The sequence below is a fragment of the Macaca mulatta genome, chromosome 2, assembly GCF_049350105.2.
Source record: "Macaca mulatta isolate MMU2019108-1 chromosome 2, T2T-MMU8v2.0, whole genome shotgun sequence".
NCBI lineage: Eukaryota > Metazoa > Chordata > Mammalia > Primates > Cercopithecidae > Macaca > Macaca mulatta.
In genome coordinates, this window is record NC_133407.1 from 164,435,275 (window position 1) to 164,456,526 (window position 21,252).

Here is a 21,252-nt window from a genome sequence, read left to right on the forward strand (position 1 = left end):
AAATCCATATACAGGCTTGAAGGGTAGGGGTGTATGTCATACAGCTCAGATTGCTGGCAAAGCTGCATCTGTAGCATTTTAGGTACTGAATCCCTTTACAGTCACTGTCTCTCTGTGTATCACCTTAACAGTCTATGAACTTTGACCCCTGACATTTTCTCTATGTCAAAGGTCGCAACTTGATAGCCAGCCTGCCAGATCTGGCCCATAGATGTGCTTGGCTGGCAGACACCCTGCTTTAAAATGTTTTAAAATTAGAAGCTAGCATTAAAAGGTTAAGAGATTTCACATAAGATCTGAATTTCTGGCTTCTCTTGAAAATATGGAAGATCTGGTTACACCACAAGTGCATTCCCATATGGCAAGGACGGTTGATGCTGAGTTGTGGCAGGCCCCTTGGAGGCACCCTCTTTAGAGAAACGACTCTTGCAATTTTGCAGCCCCCATGACCTGTCTTCCCCCTTTTGCACCTGCCTGTCCTCTGCAGCCGCTTGAGTTTGCAGCCGAACCTCTATGAATTGTCTTTCCTTTTTTTTCATTTTCCATCTCTCAGTGACACTGAGAAGCATTTGCCCCAGTCATCTTGGCGAAACATCTTCAAGTAACCACAGACTCATTTGTCTCCCTCCTCTTCCACCTCCGAGCTAGTCCCGCCCAGACGGATGAGCTCTTCACCATGCCTCTCAGTTTGGTATGTTCCTTTCCAGGCCCACTCAGTGAGGACCATCCACTCCTCAATTATTAAGTAACTCCTAGTAGGATTTGTTGAGTCCAATCTCCTCCACTTCCTCCATCCTATGTATTAAAAGCTTGAGGAGTCATCCTGAAGGATTGCTGCTGTTGTATGCCTGCCTGCCTTGCTGAACACCTTTCAATAGCTCCCCGAGTCCTACTTTTAGGGCAGCAATTTCTAAGCATTTTGTAAACTGCTTGGAGACTCTCTGGTAGGGCATTTCGTATAATGGCTTGTTCCTCCCTTTATTTATAGAGAAGCAGCTCCATATGGGACTATAATGTTCACTATTAACATTTGCTTAGCAGTTTACTTCAGCAAGGACTTTTGCATTCATTCTTTCATCTGACTTATGGTGGATTTCATCATCTTGTCAACAAAAGAGAGAGGCTGAAGGAGCCCCTTTTCTGGGTGCAAATAATGGAGAAATTGTGAAGCTCTGTGAATTACCTTTTTAAATATTTTAAAACTTTCTTTTAATGTTTCATTTTCAAGTAATTCCAGCTTATAAAGAATTTACAGGCCAGGCGCGGTGATTCACACCTGTAATCCCAGTACTTTAGGAGGCCGAGGCAGGTGGATCACGAGGTCAGGAGGATCGAGACCATCCTGGCTAACACAGTGAAACCCTGTCTCTAGTAAAAATTCAAAAAAATTAGCCGGGCATGGTGGTGGCGGGCACCTGTAGTCCCAGCTACTTGGGAGGCTGAGGCAGGAGAATGGCGTGAACCCAGGAGGGGGAGCTGGTAGTGAGCCGAGATTGCGCCACTGCACTCCAGCCTGGGCGACAGAGTGAGACTCTGTCTCAGAAAAAAAAAAAGACAGAATTTACAAAAAAATAGTCAAGGAATTCCCGTATACCCTTCACCCAACTTTCCCAAATATTAATATCTTATATAATGAGAGCATAATTATCAAAATTAGAAAGTTTATATTGATACAGTAATACTAATCAAGACTTTATTCAAATCTGAATTAATTTTTTAATTACATACAATTTTTATTAAATATGGTCTTTCTCATAATGAAGGCTATCAGTTAAGTATGCAAATAATAATTTATAAGTAATTCTTAAAGCACTTCACAGTATAAATTTAGCTATGTACAAAATCCCCATAATAACCATCAAACCCGGCAGATGTAGTTTGTTGAAGAACAGGGCTGTCTAGGTGAACCAGTGAGGCCAGTTGGTGACCTTAACATAGCCCTGAGATTCTTCTATGCTTTACTTGGAATTTCCCCAAATGCCTCTGGCATTAACACGATTTTCAACCTGGAATGGCCTGATGGACCTTTTGATCCCTGCTTCATGTTAAGTTGGGTTCAAGTTTGTAAGAGTTCAAGGTGGAGGTAACACTGAGCACCTAGCAAGGTGTTTATTATTCCTGTGCTGGTTAAACAAATCTTATCTGAAATGTACACATGATGTGCGTTTCAAGGTTATCTTGATGATAACTCAATTGTCCACATCAAATGGTGGGATGAATTCACAATATATCAAGCGAGATAATGAAGTCACATGGTGACAACCTGATTTGGGGAGCTGGAAAGCTGTCCCCCTCCCCATTTGTTTTCTGCCTCCTCTTAATGTTGAGTATGTCCTATGATAGATGCCAAACTGGAATCTAGTGCTTGTTTTAGGTTTTTTTTTCCAATTTTTCTTTATCTTTTCTTCCTCTACATATCTCTTTCTCTTCCCATTTTTTTCTTTCTCCTTGCTTATTCTAAGCAGAGTCTTTTCTGGGTCTATGGAAAAAAATCTGATTTGGTTCCAAAATCTGATTTCTGTTTGGCTGAGCATTACCTAAGAAACAAGTTGGTATAGAGATAGTGTAGGAATGTTCACAGAAAGACTAATTGAGAAGTTATTTGGTGATCTTGTAAATTATACCTTTAGCAGACTGTCATGGTGCAATTTACTAGAAAAGCTCTTTGCTCACACAGAGATACCTCAGAATTCTGTTGCTGCCTGTGATCCCTCTTATTTGCACTTGTTGAGAACTGATGCCTATCAACATGTGCTGTTTCCTTCATTACCAAGGATGGTAACAACCTTCTCTCCTGTAAATAAAGAGATATATAAAAGCAAGATGACTGACTAGAGATGCCTGGCATTCATCCCCCTGACAATAAAGGACCCAGGCAACAAATAAACAGCTAAGATTTTACTGAAGTGTCAAAAGGAGAGTTGCTGGAGTGCAGTGTGGGAGTGGAGATGGACCTGTGGTGATTGGAAGCCCAGGAAGGCAGCATGAAGGTACGGAGCCTTTGCATCCCCATCTCTTTTGCCCAAATCAGATCAGCCCATAGACAGGAGGGACTTCTGAGACAGAATCTTACTCTGTCACCTAGGCTGGAGTGCAGTGGTATGATCTCAGTTCATTGCAACCTTGGCCTCACTGGCTCAAGTGATCTTCTCACCTCAGCCTCCTGCATAGCCGGGACTACAGGCATGCACCACCATGCCTGGCTAACGTTTTGTAGAGATGGGGTTTTGTCATCTTGCCAGAGGTTAGTCTCAAACCCCTGGACTCAGGCGATCTGCCTGCCTCAGCTTCCCACAGTGCTAGGATTGTAGGAATGAACCACAAGGCCTAGCCTACAGTCCTTACAACAGGAGAATTCCACAGTCCTCACAAGCCCTGAGCCCAGTTGGGAGAGCTGATGGAAATTCACACAGCGACGTGGCCCTGATTAAGAGCACAACGTGTGCACTCCTCACCCACACCCACCCTCTGTGAGGCAAGCTGCTGCAGCATGGTACCATCTTGAGACCAGAGCTACCTCTGGAGTATGCCCTGCTCTGATGGCCGGCAGCTACCGCACCTCCCTAGTACTGGGGCTCCATCTTCCTTGTACCAAGCCCACATGGGTGGCTGAATGCCACAACCCCAGCTGTATGGAGATTGGGCCAAGGATCAGCTGTGACTCTGGTCCTATATAGCAGGGAAACCAACTCCTGCCACCACAATTCTAGAAGGAGGAACAGTCTGCCAGTCCTGCCCAGGGTGAAACCACCCATGAGCCAGCCAAACCACTACATATCCTTCCCTGAGTGGGAGAGGCCCCCGAGCCTCCAAGCATCTGATACGTTCCCAGGCTAGTGAAGTAGCTACACATCCATGCTCAGGACCTAAGAAACAGCCCCGCTGTGTCCCCAGAGCCTCTACCTTACCATGCCCCAGCCTGCCCAATGGCCCTGCACTCCCTAAAAGGGCCTGAGAAATAGTCCTGAAGGTCACTCCTGGTGAGCATTCCCCCAGAACAGTCAAGTCACTAAAAGTCCATGTCTCAGACCTGAGAAATAGCCCCATGGGCTGCCACTGGCAGACACGCCCCAAACTGGACAAGCAGCCATACATTTGCATACTAGACCTGAGAAACAACCCAGTTGGCTGCCTCTAGTGGGCACAGCCCTGAGCCAGCTGAGCAGCCTTGCACCTGTGTCCCAAATCTGAGAAGTTTCCTATGGGCCACTCCTTGGCAACACACCCAAGGCCAACCAAGCAGCTGTGTAGCTGTATCCTGGGCCTGAAAAACAGCCTCGTGGATTGCCCTCTACAGACAAGCTGGCCAAGCAGCCCTGCACCTATATACCAGGACTGAAAAAGAGCCCCATGGACCATCCCTGGCAGGCACACCCTCAGACCAACTGAGCAGCCTTGCACCATGTTCTGGGCCTGAGAAACACCCCATCCAGTTACCCGTGGCAGACATATTCCCAGCTCAGCCAAGCAGCTGTATACCTGCATCTCAACACTGAAGAACACTCCTGGCAGGCATGCACTCAAACTGACTGAGCAACCATGAGTCTACGCTCCCAGCCAGAGTAACAGCCTTGTGGCCCCAACCTTAGTGAGCCAGACCACAAACTGACAAACTCATCACATGTATACATGTACTCTCAACCTGAGAAACAGCCCAGCAAGCCCACTCCTGGCAAAACCACAGCACAGTCACCACAAACTCTCTCAGCCTAGGCCACTGAGAAACTTGCAAATGCCACTAGTATGGATTACAGCTGAAGAAACTACACTGAGACTATATGACTGTGTCCACCTACAGTCAAGGTCAACATACCCCACCAAACTGACACCCAAGACCCATTCACACAAATAAGTCTTTCCCTATAAAATCTTCTCCAAAAAAATAGAAGAGGTGACTTTTCCACCAGATGCATAGAAATCAATGTAGGGACATATCAACCATGAAAATAAGAAAACATATTACTCCTAAAAGAATATAGTAATTGTTTAGTAACAGACCACAATCATAAGGAAATATACAAAATGCCAGAGAAATAATTCAAAATAATAATATTCAGGAAACTCAGTGAAATACAAGATAATACAAATGGACAATTCAGCAAAATCAGGAAAACAATTCATAATTTTAATGAGAATTTCAGCAGAGATAGATATCATAAACAAGAACCAAACAAAAATTCTAGAGCTGGAGAATTCCATGCAAGAACATCAACCAAGAAGATATTCCATGCAAACGGGAACCAAAGGCAAGCAGAAGTACCTGTACTTTTATCAGACAAAAAGGACCTCAAGTTAAAAGCTGTAAAAAGAGACAAAGAAGGTCATTATACAATAATGAAGGAAATAAAAAACACAATTGAGAGCTTCAACAATAGACTAGAAGAAAAAATTTCTGAACTTGAAGTTATGTCTTTTGAAATAATACAGGCAGGAAAGAAAGAAAAGGAGAAAGAAGGTAAGAAAAGAAAGAGAAAGAAAGAAAGAAAGAAAGAAAGAAAGAAAGAAAGAAAGAAAGAAAGAAAGAAAGAAAGAAAGAAAGAAAGAAAGAAAGAAAGAAAGAAAGAAGAGAGAGAGAAAGAAAAAAGAAGAAAGAAGGAAGGAAGAAAAAAAAAAGAATGAAAAAGAGTGAAGCAAGCCTATAGGGTTTATGGAACACTGTTAAGTGAACAAATGTTTGTATTATGGGCATTCCAGGAGAACAGAAAGAAGAAGGTGAGTAAAACATATTTAATGAACCCACAGCAGAAAACTTCCCAAGTCTTGGGAGACAGATGACAGACATTCAGATCCAGGAAGCTCAAAGAACCCCAAAGAGATTCAACTTAAACAAATCCTCTTTGAGGTACATTATAGTCAAATTTTCAAAATTGAAAGACAAAGAATTTTAAAAGGAACAAGAGAAAAGTATCAAGTCACACAAAAGGGAATCTCTGTTAGATTATTATAAATATTAGTGGATTTATCAGCAAAAACGTTATAGGCCAGGAGACACTGGGGTGATCTATTCCAAATACTGAAGGACAAAATTGCCACTCCAGTATTTTGTATCCAGCAAAGCTATCCTTTACAAATGAAGGAAATGTAAAATTTCACAAACAAGCAAAATTTAGGGAAGTCATCACCTCTAAACTGGTCTTACAAGAAATACTCAAGGGAGTCTTACATCTGGAAGTGAGAGGATGATAACTGCAATCACAAAAGCATGCAAAACTTATGTAAAATAAACCTCTGTTAGAGTCAATACACTAAAGGGTAAGGAAAAAGGAATCAAATCTTATTACTACAGAAAACCACCCAACCACAGGAATAAACAACAAGAGAGGAAGCAAGGAGCAAAGGATATACAAAATAATGAAAAAACAATAAAATGACAGGAGTAAGTCCTCACCAGTCAATAATAACCTTAAATGTAAATAGATTAAAGACCCCATTTAAAAGATATAGATTGGCCGAATGCATTAGAAACCCAGATCCAACTATATGATGCCTACAATAAATCTACCTCACTTGTAAAGACATACATAGCCTGAAAGTGAAGGTATGGAAGAAGATATTCCATGCAAATGGAAACCAAAAGCAAGCAGAAGTAGCTATATTTATATCAGAAACAATAGACATTAAGTTAAAAGCTGTAAAAAGAGACGAAGAAGGTCATTATATAATAATAAAGGAATCCATTCAGCAAGATAATATAACAATTATAAACATATATGCACTCAACACTGCAGCACCTAGATATATAAAACAAATATTACTATATCTAAAGGGCAAGATAGACCCTGATAGAATAATAGTTTGGGACTTCAACACCCCACTCACAGCATTGCACAGATCATCTAGACATAAAAATAAAGAAACATCAGATTTAAACTGCACCATAGACCAGGTAGACCAAACAGGTGTTTACAAAACATTTCACCAAACAGCTGCAGAATACACATTCTTTTTAGCAGCACATTGAACATTCTCCAGGTTTGACCATATATTAACACACAAACAAATCTCAGAAAATATTAAAAAATTAAAATCATATCAAGTATCTTACTGGACTACAATGGAATAACACTAGACACTATAACAAGATGGATATTAAAAACTGTAGAAATACATGGAAATTAGGCTACTTGTATCTGAAGAACCAACAGGTGAAAGAAGAAATTAAGAATGAAATTTAAGAATTCTTTGAAACAAATAAAAATTGAAATACAACATACCAAAGCTTATGGAATACAGCAAAAACAGTGTTAAGAGGGAAATTTAGAGTACTAAACACCAGCATCAAAAAAGTAGAAAGAGTTCAAATAAACAACCTAACAATGCACCTCAAGGAACTAGAAAAGCAAGAACAAACCAAATCCAGTTAGTAGAAGGGTAGAAACAATGAAGATCAGAGCAAAATATTTAAAAATTGAGACTAAAAACAAAAAAAAAATCAATGAAACAAAAAGCTGCTTTTTTTTTTTTTAAAAAAAGATAAACAAAATTGACAAACCATTAGCCAGATTATTAGAAAAAGAAAGAAGACCCAAATAAAAAAAATCAGACATGAAAAAGATGTCACAATGGATACCACTGAAATACAAAGGCTCATTAGAGACTCTACGAACAGCTATATGCTAAAAAATTAGAAAACCTAGAGAAAATGGATAAGTGCCTGGACACATATAGCCTACCAAGATTGAATCAAGAAGAAATAGAAAATCTGAGCAGGCTAGTAACATGTAATGAGATTGAATTAGTAATAAAAAAATCTCCCAACAAGGAAAAGTCTAGAAGGGGATCCCTTCACCACTGAATTCTATTGAACCTTTAAAGAAGTACTAATGCCAATTATCCTCAAGCAATTAAAAAAAAAAAAAAACTGAAGCAGAAGGAATTCTTCTTAACTCATTCTATGGGTATAGCATGACCCTGATACCAAAACCAGACAAAGACACAATAAAAAAAAGAAAACTACAGGTCAATATCGCTGATGAACATAGTAACAAAAATCCTCAAAAAATAGTAGCAACCCAAATCCAACAACACATCCAAAAGATACTACACTATGATCAAGTGGGAATTATCCCAAGGATGCAAGAATGGTTCAACACATACAAAAATGTCATACATCACATCAGTTAAATGAAGGACAAAAACTATATGATCATCTCAATAGATGCAGAAAAACATTTGACAAAATTCAACAGCCCTCTATGATAAAAACTCCTAGTAAATTAAGAATAGAAGAAAAGTACCTCAACATAATAAAGGCCATATATGACACACCTACAGTTAACATCTTACTGAACAAGGAAAAGCAGAAAACTTTTCCCCTGAGAACTAGAACAAAACAAGGATGCCTATTTTCACCATTCTTATTCAAAATAGTACTGGAAATCCTAGCTAGAGTAATTAGGCAAGAGAAAGAAATAAAGGACATCTAAATAGGAGAGAAATAAGTCAGACTGTCCCCATTTGCAGATAATGATTTTACATATAGAAAGACCTAAAGACTCTATCAAAAAACTTTTAGAACTTTTAAGTTCAGTAAAGTTACGGGATACAAAATTAACATACAAAAATCAGTAGTGTTTCCATACACAAACAACAAAGTAGTTGAAAAAGCAATCAAGAAGGCAATCCCATTTTCAATAGCTACAATAAAAAATCTGAAAATAAATTTAACCAAGGAGGTAAAAGACCTCTACAAGGAAAACTACAAAACACTGATGAAGGAAATTGAAGATGGTACAAATGGAAAAACATCTTATGTTCATTGATTAGATAAATTAACATTGTTAAAATTACTCAAAGAAATCTATATATTTAATGCAATCCCGATCAAAATACCAATGACATTCTTTATAAAAATAAAAAAAAGCCCTGACATTTCTATGGAACCACAAAGATCCCAAATAGCCAAGGCAATCCTAAGCAAAAGAAACAAAGCTGGGGGTATCACAATATTATATCTCAAAATATACTACAAAACTGTAGTAGTACAGATTTTTTTTTTAACAGTAAAACAGCATGATACTGGAATAAAAGCAGACACTCAGACCGATGGAACAAAGTCAAGATCCCAGAAACTAATACATATGTTTATAGCCAATTAATTTTTGACAAAGGTGTCAAGAATACTCACTGGGTAAAGAAAAGTCTCTTTAATAAATGGTGCTGGGAAAACTGGATATCTACATGCAAAAGAATGAAAATAGACCCTCACCATGTACTCTCGATAAAAATCAACTCTAACTGTATCAAAGACCTAAATGTAAGACCTGAAACAATAAAACTACAAGAAGAAAACATAGGGCACATGCTTCAGGACATTTGTCTGGGAAAATATTTTGTGAATGAGACCTCAAAATCCTAGCCAATGGAAAGAAAACAAATAAACAAATGAAATCACAGCAAACTGAAAAGCTTCTGTACTGCAAATGAAACATTCAACAGAGTGAAAAGACAATCTATAGAATGGGAGAAAATATTTATGAATTACTCATCTGAGAGGGAATTAATATCCAGAATATACAAGGAACTCAAATATCTCAACAGCAAAAACAAACAAACAAACAATCCAATTAAAAAATTAGCAAATGATCTGAACAGATATTTCTCAAAAGAAGACATAGAAATGGCCACACATCCAGTCACCTCTATTTTAAAGGTGCTTGTATTAGTCCATTTCACACTACTATAAAGAACCACCTGAGACTGAGTAATTCATGAAGAAAACAGGGTTAATTGACTCACAATTCTGCAGGCTTAACAGGAAGCATAACTGGGAGGCCTCAGGAAACTTACAATCATGGTAGAAGGTTAAGGGGTAGCAAGTCACATCTTCCCGTGGTGAAGCAGGAGACAGAGAGTGAGGGAGGGAAGTGCCACACTTTTAAATCATCAGATCTCATGAGAACTCACTTACTATCATGAGAACAGCATGGGAAAATCTGCCCCCATGATCCAATCACCTCCCACCTGGTCCCTCCCCTGACACATGGGGATTACAATTTTACATGAGATTTGGGTGGGGATGTAGAGCCAAACCATATCATTCTGCCCCGACCCCTTCCAAATCTCATGTCCTTCTCACATTGCAAAATCAATCATGCCTTCCCAACAGTCCCTCAAAGTCTTAACTCATTCCAGCATTAACTCAAAAGTCCAAGTCCAAATTCTCATCTGAGACAAGGCAAGTCTCTTCTGCCTATGAGCTTGTAAAATCAAAAGCAAGTTAGTTACTTCCAATATTCAGTGGGGGTATAAGCATTGGGTAAATACTCCCATTCTAAAAGGGAGAAATTGGCCAAAACAAAGGGGCTACAAGGCCCATGCAAGTCTGAAACCTAGCAGGGCAGTCATTAAATCTTAAAGCCCCCAGATAGTCTACTTTGACTCTATGTCTCACATCCAGGACACACTGACACAAGGGGTGGGCTCTCAGGCCTTGGGCAGCTCCACCCCTGTGGCTCTGCAGGATACAGTCCCCATAGCTGTTCTATAGGCTGGCATTGAGTGCCTGTGGCTTTTCCAGGTGAACAGTGAAAGCTCTTTGCAGATCTACCATTCTGGGGTCTGGAAGACAGTGGCCCTCTTTTCACAGCTCCACTAGGCAGTGCCCCACAGAGGGGACTCTGTGTGCGTGCTCCTACCCCACATTTTCCCTCCAGACTGTCCTAGTAGAGGTTCTCAATGAGGGCTCCACCACTGCAGAAGACTTCTACCTGGACATGCAGACACTTTCATACATTCTCTGAAATCTAAGTGGAGGGTTCCAAACCTCAATTCTTGCCTTCTGTGTACCTGCAGGCCCAACACCACATGGAAGTCACCAAGGCTTGGGGCTTGCACACTCTGAAGCAATGGCCTGAGCTGTACCTTGGCCCCTTTTAGCCACAACTGGGGCTGGAGCAACTGGGACTGAGGTGCCATGTCCCAAGCCTGCACAGAATAGCGGAGCCCTGGGTCTGGCCCATGAAACCATTTTGCCTCCTAGGCCTCATGACTTGTGATGGGTGGGGCTTCTGTGAAGATCTCTGAGATGTCCTGGAGACATTCCCCATTGTCTTGGCTATTAACATTTGGCTCCTCTTTATTTATGCAAATTTCTGCAACTGGCTTGAATTTCTCCCCCAAAATAGGTTTTTATTTTTGACAATATGTTCAAGCAGCACATTTTCCAAACTTTTATGCTCTGCTTCCCTTTTAAACATAAGTTTCAATTTCAGACCATCTCTTTGTGAATGCATATGACTGTATCCTGTTAGAAGCAGCCAGACCAAATCTTGAATTCATTGCTGTTTAGAAATTTCTTCTGCCAGATGCCCTGTATCATCTCTCTCAAGTTCAAAGTTCCACAGATCTCTAGGGCAGGGGAAAAATGCCACTACCAGTCTCTTTGCTAAATCATAGCAAAAGTGACCTTTACTCCCAATAAATTCCTCATCTCCATCTGAGACCATCTCAGTCTGGACTTCATTGTTTATGTCACTATCAGCATTTTGGTCAAAACCATTCAACAAGTCTCTAGGAAGTTCCAAACTTTCCCACATCTTCCTTTCTTCTTCTGAGCCCTCAGAACTGTTCCAACCTCTGCCTGTTACCCAGTTCCAAAGTTGCTTCCACATTTTCAAGTATCTTTTTAGCAGAGCATCACTTTCCCAGTACCATTTTTCTGTATTAGTCCATTTTCACACTGGTGTAAAGAATTACCTGAGACTGGGTAATTTATGAGGAAAAGAGGTTTAATTGACTCACAATTCTGCAGGCTTAACAGGAAGCATAACTGTGAGGCCTCAGGAAACTTACAATCATGGCAGAAGGTGAAGGGGAAGCAAAGCACATCTTCTCATGGCAGAGCAGGAGAGAGAGGGTGGGCAGGGAAGTGCCACACATTTAACCATCAGATCTCATGAGAATTCACTATCATGAGAATAGCACCGGGGAAATTCACACCCATGATTTAATCACCTCCCAGCAGGTCCTGCCCTTGACACATGGGGATTACAATTTGACATGAGATTGGTTGGGGACACAGAGTCTAATCATATCAGTGGTGTCTAGTATTGAGATCAATTGTTAGGTGATGCTCTCTTATGAGACAGGACTTATGCAGCCACCAATGTCATGGGGTTCTGAAGCCAGTAGAAGATGCACTTGACCAGAGCAAAAGATCTTCTAAAAAGTTGTGTATCCCAAGTTCCATTATTGTATTTCCCTGTGCATCAGTTTCCAGATTTAGGTTATGCTGCAAATTGTTTCTTCTAAGTTTCCAAATTAAGCATCCTTAGTGGACTGGAGCAGGGAGGTCTACATTACCAATCCCTAATCAAACATTACTGAGTGGAGGAGAAGTTAACTTGATGGGAGAGAAGAAATGAGAATTGGAATCAGTTTGCTATCCTGACCACCTGACCTCCCATTGCTCCACCATCTCTGCAATTATTAAAGTCAGTTTTCCTTCTAAAAGGGCTTCCAATATCAAGCAGGTGCCATAATAAAAGTGGAGAAAAAGAAGGCTTTAAATGACTTCACTCTCAGCCTAAAAGTTGAACAGATCTTGTCATTATTAAACATAATTTCTTTCCGTCTTTCTCTCTCCTCCCCCTACATTGAATATTATAGTTCCCAGAATTGCAAAGCTGCATTAGTTAGGGCAAAAAAAAAAAGCACTGGAAGACTGCTTTATATCCTCACTTCCCCAGCTGAGAATGTAATTCAGTAACTTTACCATCAACTGCCAATTTTGGGGTAGAAAGGGCGATGTAAAGTGAATAGCAAGAAAGAAAAAGAGTAGGTAACAAATGAAGTCTTATTTTTTATCGTAACCGTGCATTGATCAGAGCCCCTAACTGCTAACTCAAAATCTCAGACATTTATTTAAAAGACTAGATGTAGGAGAGAACAGAGTCCAAAACTTCTGCAGGTTTATAAGACTGGGGACTGGTAAGAGTAAAACCTGGTTTTTTTTGTTGGTTTTTTTTTTTTGGAGAATGACAATACATACTTCTCTACACATCAAGGGCCATATCAGAAATGTCAAGAGGAAATGTCCTCGATAGTATAAAATGCAAGACTCAGGAGAAGCTGAGAAGTTAGGACTAGAGATTAGATGAGACATCAACATGCATTATTTGAAATTATTTGAGAAGTAAGTTTTTCCTCACCAATATTTTACTTATGCTCTAATTTCTTTGTATTGAATAGTATTCAAAAATAGAGGTTTGGAAATCTTTTGTGTTCTATAGTGCTTAAAAAACAATAATAACATTTGACCCATATGCACAGTTGTAGCATTAAATCAAACTTCAGTTTTTCAGAAATGAACAAACCAGGCAGCACAAGACCCCCTTGTCCCACTCCACCATGGGCACTAGACACTGCCAAACAGCAGCGGGACACTTCCTTCCTAGAGTCACATGTGGACAAGAGACTTCACAAGGCCACCGAAAGAGCCAAGTGCCGTGAGTGGAATTATTATTATACCAATGCCTGAATCTTCACAGGGTCTGGCATTAGGTTTTAAGTCTGAATTTGATCCATTTGGGTTGAGATTTGTGTCCAGTGGCCCAGAGGGAAGGATACAGGGGGCTGTTGCCCGAAGTAGCAGCCCCCAGAAGCCTGGCAGGGTGTGTCCCAAGGACCTCACCGTGGGCTCTGGGGTCCCTCTCTGCAGCTGGGTTTGAGATGATTTCTCTTGCCTCTTGTGCTGTATCTTTGGAGTTCCCACACTGGACAGTATCTTTGGGCAGAAAAACCTTCATCTCTCACAGAATACAGCAGTCCTCCTGAAAGACAATGAACTGCCCATTTGACTTACTTTTAATAATCTTGTTATGTTTTGTTACCTCATTCTGCCCTTCTCCCGAACTTGCTCTGTTTCGCACCCCTTTGGGCACGTTGCCTCTTTCTGGCTTTGAGAAAGACAACCAGGGAAGGAGCAGAACCCTGAGCTCAGTCTGTCTCCCCCCAGGGTCTCTGAATACTGGAGCCAGCGATTTTCTTAGGTGGGTGGGGATCTGTCCCCGCCCCGTTCATTGTGTTCCATGGTTTCCTGTCCACTGCCTGTAACCCTTTACCAATCTGCCAGGCGCCTCTCAACACAAAAGGGAGGAGATGGGGGAAGGGAGTACTGAGGAAAAACATCCCTATAAATAGCCCTCTTGAACAAAATTGTTTTCCCCAATACACAGTTGTTGTTAGGCCTTGATGCCTAGTAATCTGCCTCTGTACTCTCTTCCCCTTCCATTTAAGCCCTCCCTACAGGCCTGGTTTTCCTACTCAGTTCTGTCTGTGAGATGGAGGTGCTGTAAAGGTTCTTGTAAACATTTGTGTCCCCAGAGGCTCCTCCCCAGCTCTGGGCACACAGACTGTGGACTCAGGCCAACCTAGGCTCCATGCCTGACTCTGCCACTGATTTGCCCAGTGATTGGACACATAACTTAACCCCTCTGAGCCACAGTTTTCCCATCTGTTAAATTGGAGTGATAGTATCTACCTTGTAAGGCTGTTGCGAGGATTAAATAAGGTAATGAAAATGCCTAGCACTTTGTTTATACCGAGGTAAAAGCTTGGTACATAAATGAGAGTGATTTTTATTGTCTTGTCACTGAGCAATTCTTCCATTTCCTCCATCATCATCCAATTTATTCATGTCTTTTTCTCATTTCCTTATCCTGGTCCCTTGTCCCATGTTAAATATATTTATAAGACTTTAAGTTTATTTTATTTTCATTAATTTATTTTTTACCATTCCCAGTTCCAATGTAGTTTGAGATGATTTACTTTACACTTAAGTGCTTAGAACCTGGAAAATTTTTCAGAAAGGACAAGACTGTTTCTTGTAAAACAGTTTTCTTTTCTTTTCTTTTTTTGAGACGGAGTCTTGCTCTGTCACCCAGGCTGGAGTACAGGGGTGAGATCTCGGCTCACCACAACCTCCACCTCCTGGGTTCAAGCGATTCTCTTGCTTCAGCCTCCCGAGTAGCTGGGACTACAGATGCGTGCCACCACCCCCGGCTAATTTTTGTATTTTTAGTAGAGACGGGGTTTCACCACGTTGACCAAGCTGGTCTCGAACTCCTGACATGAGGTGATCCACCTGCCTTGGCTTCCCAAAGTGCTGGGATTACATGCCTGAGCCACCGCATCTGGCCGTAAAACAGTTTTCTAACATTGCTTTTTGTGGGCTATTTGGGAAATGATTTTTGATTGTGGCTCACACTTTTCTTACATCTCTGGTATCCCAGGACCTGCTTTCATTCCCATCTTGGGAATACAGTATGCAGAAGTTAGTTTGGAGACAAGAGTTCTAATAGGTCACAGATACAAATTATGCTCAATATATAATCTCTCCCCTAAAGTTGTGAACGTTTGTAAGTTGGATAATACAGTCCTGTTGTTTTTCATTCTACCTTTTGGATATATGTTTCTAAGCTTGTGGGGGGATGGGTAGAAGTGGGGGAGAAGGGGTCCCACTTTGTACTCAAAATCACACTGGAATCTTAACATTTATTTCAGGGAACATTCTTCTTTTTTCAATCTCCAATACAGAAGTATTTTAATCTCCATTTTGATCTTAAAAGAAGCCAGTCAAATGCACACAGATCTCATTTACTTATGCACTTTTTCAAAGTAAGATGCATGTGTATGTATGTAGATATGTATATATCTATATCTATTTCTATATCTGCATTGCTCACATTAATTTGATTTGTGGAACCTGATTATTTAAAGCAGCCACAGGTTCTGTTCTAATTCTAGGTATTTAGCAGAACTTTTCCTTATTTTTAAATTTTTTCGAGACAGGGTCTCGCTCTGTCACGTAGTCTAGAGTGCAGTGGCACGATCTCGACTCACTGCAGCCTCCACCTCACAGGTTCAAGTGATTTTCGTGCCTCAGCCTCAGAGTAGCTGGGGCTACAGGCCTGTGCCACCACACCCGGCTAATTTTTATATTTTTAGTAGAGACGGGGTTTCACCATGTTGGCCAGGCTGGCCTCCAACTCCTGACCTCCAGTGATCTGTCCATCCTGGCCTCCCAAAGTGGTGGGATTACAAGCATGAGCCACTGCACCCAGCCAGGTATTTAGCAGAACTTTTTCAACTGGGTATCCACCTGGATGTTTTTAAATTTTTTCTATAATATGAGCTTGCCTAGATTTACTCTTGAAAAGGATTCCCCCATACACCCACATTGCTCTGATAGTCCTGATTTCAAACATTCTGCCCTATATTCAAACCATGTGCCAAAAGATGTGTTCTGATTTTTGCTTTGCAAACATGGCTAATGTTTTGAGTTGAATTGTGTGCCCCCAGTTTCAAACGTTATTGTCCTAACCCCTAGTACCTCAGAATATGACCTTATTTGGAAATAGGATGGGTGCTACTAATTAGTTAATATACAGTCAAACTGGAGTAGGGTGAGTCACTAATCCAGTCTGGCAGGTGTCATTATAAAAGGGGAAATGTGGACATCCTCCCTGTCCGCTTATACAGGGAGAATGCCACGTGAAGATGTGAAGATGAAGGCAGAGATTGGAATGATGCTTCAAGCCAAGGAGTGTCAGACGTTGCCAGCAAGCCACCAGAAGCTAGGGAAGAGACATGGAACAGATTCTCTCTCACAGCCCTCAAAAGGAAGCAGCTCTGCTGGCACTTTGATCTCAGACTTCTAGCCTCCAGAACTGTGAGACGATACATTTCTATTCTTTAAACCACCTGGTTTGTGACACTGGCAGCCCTAGCAGATGAATCCAGCCAACATAATTAAGGAACAGAACTAGCCCTCAGTCCTGCACCGGAATCTATTACTTTAATGATCAAATTGGTAACAGTCAAACCTCAGAAGTCTCTCTTGGTGGAGCCCCCTGTAAATACCTGTATCTCTAGCTGGCACTAGGATTAAGCAATTTTATACAAATGCTGGTTTCAGCAAGGAGCTCCAGTGGAGGTCAAGGAGGATAGTTTTGGAAACAGCCAGGGATTCACCTGACTATAGAGGATGCTGGGAGGTGGGAGGTCACGGGGCTCCTTCCCACATGGCTTTCATGTTTTCAAAGACTGTTCTTGTAGCACCAGAGACAGGAAGCTCTGCAGAGCCACTCTATCAGCCCTGTAGCCTCCCTGAGCTGACCTCTCTGGCTCTGGCTCCCTGATCCTCCATCCCCACCTATGCCTCTGCAAGGGACTCAGTGAAGGAGCTATCTCCCTGCTATATTCTGGGAGCTGAGCACTGACATTTTAAAGGATATGTGCAAAGCCTATTTATACATTTATTTGGCCAGCCAGTCGATAATTTACTAAGCACTGTCTGTATGCTAGGCCTTGGGTTCGGCGCTGAGGACACAAAGTTGGAAAGATACCATCCAGACCCTCACGAAGCCCTCATTTTTGTGGCAAGAGAGAGGTGCACTGTGCAACAAACGGCATGAACGGTTATATTGAAGTTGGAGTACCTGATTGGCCGGCAGAGTCAGAGGGCCTCTTAGAGAAAGTGACCCTTGTGGAGACTTGAAGAGTAGTTGCTCCTGCAGATAATAGGGGAGAGGGTTTTCAGGACAGCAAGAATAGCATTTCTAGAGTCACAGAGGTGTGTGAGATCAGGACTTGTTCAGGGACTGGAGAGCAAATCAGTGCGGTTGGGTGTGAGGGAGATTGGTGATATACCTAGCTTGTCCGTAAGGTGGAACTGTGTGTGTGATACCATTGATAGAGTTGATCCTTTAGTGGGGAGCCACTGGAGAATTTTGAGCAGTGCAGGTTTAGCTAAATCTGGCAGCAACGTAGGAGGCTGGGGAGGAGGGCGGCAAGCTACGTATTCTTCCTTGGTGCCTTCCCTCTCACATTAGCGGAAGGTTGAAATGCATCCTGGATAAAATGCCTAACTTCCAGAATGGGACTACATAGGGTCACATCCTAGTCCCATCACTTGCTTTACTCCCACAAAGTTATGAAACCTAGATATGAAATCAGATGGTCTAATAAAGAAATTTAATTTACCTGCGTTCATACCGAATTTTCGTGGAAAATAAATCACAGTAGGTTCTGGAAATGGTGGAGTTATAAGTTTAGCCTCTATTCCTAGAAACTATTTGTAAGACCATCATTGCAAAGCTAACTTGCATGCCCCTTAAACTGTATACAAAATCTTGGCCTTTTAGCAATTGGCTTGAATTATTAAAGTGCCTTCGCCTTCCAGAAGGGTCACTCCAGCAATGGTTAACATTTGAGATGTGGGTTTGCCATCTAGTGGGCATTTTTGAATGTGTATGTGTTTTAAATACACACACACACACACACACACACACACACACACACACACACACACAGAGTTTCCATCAGTAGTTCCTAATCTTTCTACCTCATCCCCAGCACTTAAAGGTCAAGATGGTACTTTGGACACATCCGCATTTGTAGAAGTGACTTAGTTTACATGTGGGAGGTATGAGGATGTTGTATAATGTGGGAATTCCAGCATCACATGGAGGGTCTCTTCAAACTTTACGTACTTCCCATCTGCCTTTCTTGCTCCCCTGTGACAATTACTTATCTAGAAAAGGAGAAAGACACTTCACCACTAGAAAGGTACAGTGACTGCTCCATAGCAGATACTCAGTAAAAATTAGCTTCCTTCCTTTTCTCCCTACGACCTCTCTCGTAAAAGCTATAATTCCAAATTACAGCTTTAATAGTTCTGTGTGTACTTGGTGCGTAAAGCACTTTGTAGGCCCGGTGAATGCAAACATGAATAAAACCCAGTCCCTATCTCTAAGATGCTTACAGGAGAGAAACTTTCAGTTTTACGACTATATTCTAGCAGGTTATGTCTCAAATCTTTGGTTGTGGTAGATGTTTTGTAAATATGAATTTGGGTTTTCTTTAGAAGTAATAATGCAATGATGCTGGCCTAGCACGGTTGCTGATACCTGTAATCCCAGCATGCTGGAGGCCAAGGCAGGCATATTGCCTGAGCTCAGAAGTTCGAGACCAGCTGGGCAACATAGTGAAACTCCATCTCTATCAAAATACAAAAAATTATCCGGGAGTGGTGGCACGCACCTATAGTCCCAGCTACTCAGGAGGCTGAGGCATGAGAATTGCTTGAACCAGGCAGGCAGAGGTTGCAGTGAAGCAAGACTGCACCACTGCACTCCAGCCTGGGTGACAGAGTGAGACTATGTCTCCAACAAAAACAAACAAACAGACAAATAAACAATAATGCTAGTTTTCCCAGACTAAGAAGAAGGATCCTTGTGATAAGGGATAAAATGAACATCAGGAACAGCTTGATTTATATTTGAAAGGACTGAGACTTAGAAGACAATAGGCCCAGAAAGAGAAGGGAGAGAAATGGGGAGTAGAGGAAACTAGAGACAGTATGGGATGCATTCTGTAAAGGTTTGAAGATGGGTGGAGAGAGTTTTAGAAGCAGCTACCATATGGTGTGAGATATTGAGAGGTCGGGCAAGAAGATTTTAAGAGGTTTTGTTATGTATTGTAAATGGAATCCCCCTTTGATGCTTTCATGGCACTGAAGTAAAGATTTAAATTGCCTTTCTGTTATTTTTGGATATGGGTTAGTGTTTCTTTGGAAAATAGTACCATGCAGAGATAGGCTATGAAATGGCTTAGCTTTATCTGGAAAACATAAATGTTCAGACCATAAAACTTTAAAAATAGATACATTATACTTTCCTCATGTGTCTTAAACCTAAAATTAAACAAAACCAAAATGATGAAATTATAGAAGGAATGTCTATTTTAACAGTAATACATGTACTTAGTTAAAAAATTCAAAAGTACAGAATGACATTAAAGGGAAAAAGAAAAACATTTCCTGCTTTATTCTCCAAACCTCCATCTCACCCCTATGTCTCACCACCCAAAGGTAACTAGCTTCAAGAGCTTGTTTTTAATTCTTTTTTCCCATTAATAATTTTTATTATATATTTTTAAAATTTTACTTTAAATTCTGGGATACATGTGCTGAACGTGAGGTTTGTTACATAGGTATACATGTGCCATGGTGGTTTGCTGCACCTATCATCCGGTCCTCTAGGTTTCAAGCCCTGCATGCATTAGGTATTTGTCCTAATGCTCTCCCTCCCTTTGTCCCCCACCCCCCGGTGGGCCCTGGTGTGTGATGTTCCCCTCCCTGTGTCCATGTGTTCTCATTTTTCAGCTCCCACTTATAAGTGGGAATATGCAGTGTTTGGTTTTCTGTTCCTGTGTTAGTTTGCTGAGAATGATGGTTTCCAGCTTCATCCATGTCCAGGCAAAGGACATGAACTCATCCTTTTTCACGGTTGCACAGTATTCCATGGTGTATATGTACCACATTTTCTTTCTTTCTTTCTTTTTTTTTTTTTGAGATGGAGTCTCGCTCTTTTGCCCAGGCTGGAGTGCAGTGGCCAGATCTCAGCTCACTGCAAGCTCCGCCTCCCGGGTTTACGCCATTCTCCTGCCTCAGCCTCCCGAGTAGCTGGGACTACAGGCGCCCGCCACCTCGCCTGGCTAGTTTTTTGTATTTTTGGTAGAGATGGGGTTTCACCGTGTTAGCCAGGATGGTCTTGATCTCCTGACCTCGTGATCTGCCTGTCTGGGCCTTCCAAAGTGCTGGGATTACAGGCTTGAGCCACCGCGCCCGGCCGATCGGCCACATTTTCTTTATCCAGTCTATCATTGATGAGCATTTGGGTTGGTTCCAAGTCTTTGCTATTGTAAATAGTGCTGCAATAAACATACGTGTGCATGTGTCTTTGTAGTAGAATGACTTATAATCCTTTGAGTATATGCCCAGTAATGGGATTGCGGGTCAAATGGTATTTCTGGTTCTATATCCTTGAGGAATTGCCACACTGTCTTCCACAATGGTTGAACTAATTTACACTCCCACCAACAGTGTAAAAATGTTCCTATTTCTCCACAGCCTCGCCAGCATCTGTTGTTTCCTGACTTTTTAATAGTCGCCATTCTAACTGGTGTGAGATGGCGTCTCATTGTGGTTTTGATTTGCATTTCTCTAATGACCTGTGATGATGAACTTTTTTTCGTACGTTTGTTGGCCGCAAAAATGTCTTCTTTTGAGAAGTGTCTGTTCATATCCTTTGCCCACTTTTTGATGGGGTTGTTTTCTTCTTGTAAATTTGTTTAAGTTCCTTTTAGATTCTTCCTATCCATGAGCATAGAATTTTTTTCCATTTGTTTGTGCCCTCTCTTATTTCCTTGAGCAGTGGTTTTGTAGTTCTCCTTGAAGAGGTCCTTCAC